Source organism: Scyliorhinus torazame, unplaced genomic scaffold (genome assembly GCF_047496885.1).
Source record: "Scyliorhinus torazame isolate Kashiwa2021f unplaced genomic scaffold, sScyTor2.1 scaffold_315, whole genome shotgun sequence".
NCBI lineage: Eukaryota > Metazoa > Chordata > Chondrichthyes > Carcharhiniformes > Scyliorhinidae > Scyliorhinus > Scyliorhinus torazame.
In genome coordinates, this window is record NW_027308042.1 from 22 (window position 1) to 3,230 (window position 3,209).

Below are 3,209 nucleotides of genomic sequence, written 5' to 3' on the forward strand. Positions count from 1 at the left end.
GATTAAGGAGGTGGAGTGTGGGAACAGGAGGGAGCGCAGCCTCAGGTGATTAAGGAGGTGGAGTGTGGGAGCAGGAGGGAGCGCAGCCTCAGGTGATTAAGGAGGTGGAGTGTGGGAGCAGGAGGGAGCGCAGCCTCAGGTGATTAAGGAGGTGGAGTGTGGGAGCAGGAGGGAGCGCAGCCTCAGGTGATTAAGGAGGTGGAGTGTGGGAGCAGGAGGGAGCGCAGCCTCAGGTGATTAAGGAGGTGGAGTGTGGGAGCAGGAGGGAGCGCAGCCTCAGGTGATTAAGGAGGTGGAGTGTGGGAGCAGGAGGGAGCGCAGCCTCAGGTGATTAAGGAGGTGGAGTGTGGGAGCAGGAGGGAGCGCAGCCTCAGGTGATTAAGGAGGTGGAGTGTGGGAACAGGAGGGAGCGCAGCCTCAGGTGATTAAGGAGGTGGAGTGTGGGAACAGGAGGGAGCGCAGCCTCAGGTGATTTAGGAGGTGGAGTGTGGGAACAGGAGGGAGCGCAGCCTCAGGTGATTTAGGAGTTGGAGTGTGGGAACAGGAGGGAGCGCAGCCTCAGGTGATTAAGGAGGTGGAGTGTGGGAGCAGGAGGGAGCGCAGCCTCAGGTGATTAAGGAGGTGGAGTGTGGGAGCAGGAGGGAGCGCAGCCTCAGGTGATTAAGGAGGTGGAGTGTGGGAGCAGGAGGGAGCGCAGCCTCAGGTGATTTAGGAGGTGGAGTGTGGGAACAGGAGGGAGCGCAGCCTCAGGTGATTAAGGAGGTGGAGTGTGGGAGCAGGAGGGAGCGCAGCCTCAGGTGATTAAGGAGGTGGAGTGTGGGAACAGGAGGGAGCGCAGCCTCAGGTGATTTAGGAGGTGGAGTGTGGGAACAGGAGGGTGCGCAGCCTCAGGTGATTAAGGAGGTGGAGTGTGGGAACAGGAGGGAGCGCAGCCTCAGGTGATTAAGGAGGTGGAGTGTGGGAGCAGGAGGGAGCGCTGCCTCAGGTGATTAAGGAGGTGGAGTGTGGGAGCAGGAGGGAGCGCAGCCTCAGGTGATTAAGGAGGTGGGGAGCAGGAGGGAACACCCCCTCAGGAAGGGATTAAGGAGGTGGGGCAGGAGGGAACGTAGCCTCAGGTGATTAAGGGGCAGGAGGGGACGTAGCCTCAGGAAGGGATTAAGGAGAAGTGGGGAGCAGGAGGGGTCTGGTGTGTTTAATAAATTAAATAGTGGATTTGCACCTTCATTTCATTTAAACTCTCCCCATGTGGGTCAGGGTTTTGTAAGGGGGCGAACGGAACCCCCCCCCCCAGCTCTGTATCTACATTGGCAATAAAATGTGTAAACAACCAACCTGACCCGAGGATTATGTATTTTATCCAGGGGGGATATTTTAGGGGAAGAATGTGTGGGGGGGAGGGGAGTATAATAGGGTTGAAATTATTTGGGGGGGAATATTTGCAGAAAAAAAAAATAACGGGGGGGCAATTTGAGGGGGGTATAAAATTGGGGGGGGGAAATAATTTTTGCCGGGGGGGCAAATTTGAGGGGGGCAAAATTTGAGGGGGGGGCAATTTGAGGGGCAAATTTGAGGGGGGGGAAAATTTGAGGGGGGGGCAAATTTGAGGGGGCATAAAATTGGGGGGGAAATAATTTTGGCTGGGGGGCAATTTGAGGGGGCATAAAATTGGGGGGGAAATAATTTTGGCTGGGGGGCAAATTTGAGGGGGGGCAATTTGAGGGGGGCAAATTTGAGGGGGGGGGCAAATTTGAGGGGGGCAAATTTGAGGGGGGGCAATTTGAGGGGCGGGCAAATTTGAGGGGGGCAAATTTGAGGGGGGGCAAATTTGAGGGGGGGGGCAATTTGAGGGGGCATAAAATTGGGGGGGGGAAATAATTTCGGCCGGGGGGGCAAATTGGAGGGGGGAATATTTGTAGAAAAAAAATGAGGGGGGGGAAATAATTTTGCCGGGGGGGGGGGGGGGGGGGCAAATTTGAGGTTTAAATTTGGGGGGGTATTAATTTTGGCCGGGGGGCAAATTTGAGGGGGGGATAAAATTGGCGGGACACTCTCTCTGTGTCCCTTGCTCTCTGTGTCCCTCGCTCTCTCTGTGTCCCTCGCTCTCTCTGTGTCCCACACTCTCTCTGTGTTCCACACTCTCTGTGTCCCTCGCTCTCTGTGTCACTCGCGCTCTCTGTGTCCCTAGCGCTCTCTGTGTCACTCGCTCTCTGTGTCCCACACTCTCTCAGTGTGTCCCTCACTCTCTGTATCCTTCACTCTCTAAGTGTCCCTCGCTCTCTGTGTCCCTTGCTCTCTGTGACCCTCGCTCTCTGTGTCCCTCACTCTCTCTGTGCCCCTCACTCTCTGTGTCTCTCGCTCTCTCTGTGTGTCCCTCGCTCTCTGTGTCCCTCACTCTCTGTGCCCCTCACTCTCTCTGTGTCCCTCACTATCTGTGTCCCTCGCACTCTCTGCGTCCCTCGCTCTCTCTGGGTCCCTCGCTCCCTCTGGGTCCCTCACTCTCTCTGTGTCCCTCACTCTCTGTGTCCCTTGCTCTCTGTGTCCCTCGCTCTCTGTGTCATTCGCTCTCTCTGTTTTCCTCGCTCTCCTTGTGTCCCTCAGTCTCTCTGTGTCTCTCACTCTCTCTGTGTCCCACACTCTCTCTGTGTGTCCCTCGCTCTCTGTGTCCCTCGCTCTCTCTGTGTGTCCCTCGCTCTCTGTGTCCCTCGCTCTCTCTGTGTCCATGGCTCTGTCTGTGTGTCCCTCACTCTCTGTGTCCCTCGCTATCTCTGTGTGTCCCTCGCTCTCTGTGTCCCTCGCTCTCTGTGTCCCTCGCTCTCTGTGTCCTCGCTCTCTCAGTGTCACTCGCGCTCTCTGTGTCCCTCACTCTCTCTGTGTCCCTCCCTTTCTGTGTGTCCCTCGCTCTCTCTGTGTCCCTCGCTCTGTCTGTGTCCCTCGCTCTGTCTGTGTCCCTCGCTCTGTGTCCCTCACTCTCTCTGTGTCCCTCACTCTCTCTGTGTCCCTCGCTCTCTCTGTGTCCCTCGCTCTCTCTGTGTCCCTCGCTCTCTGTGTTCCACACTCTCTGTGTCCCTCGCTCTCTCTGTTTCCCTCGCACTCTGTGTACCTCACTCTCTGTGTTCCTCACTCTCTCTGTGTTTCCCTCGCTCTCTGTGTCCCTCGCTCTATGTGTCCCTCGTTCTCTCTGTGCGTCCCTCGCTCTCTATGTCCCTCGC

At 56.8% G+C, this 3,209-nt stretch overlaps 1 long non-coding RNA gene across 1 annotated transcript; it reads left to right on the forward strand.

Moving 5' to 3' along the window:
- Nucleotides 1–782: 782 nt before the first annotated feature.
- Nucleotides 783–1,331, forward strand: LOC140406144 (uncharacterized). The gene is made up of 2 exons (XR_011939062.1): nt 783–1,115; nt 1,149–1,331. It is a non-coding gene; the product is annotated as an uncharacterized lncRNA (long non-coding RNA).
- The last annotated feature ends 1,878 nt before the right edge of the window (nt 1,332–3,209 follow it).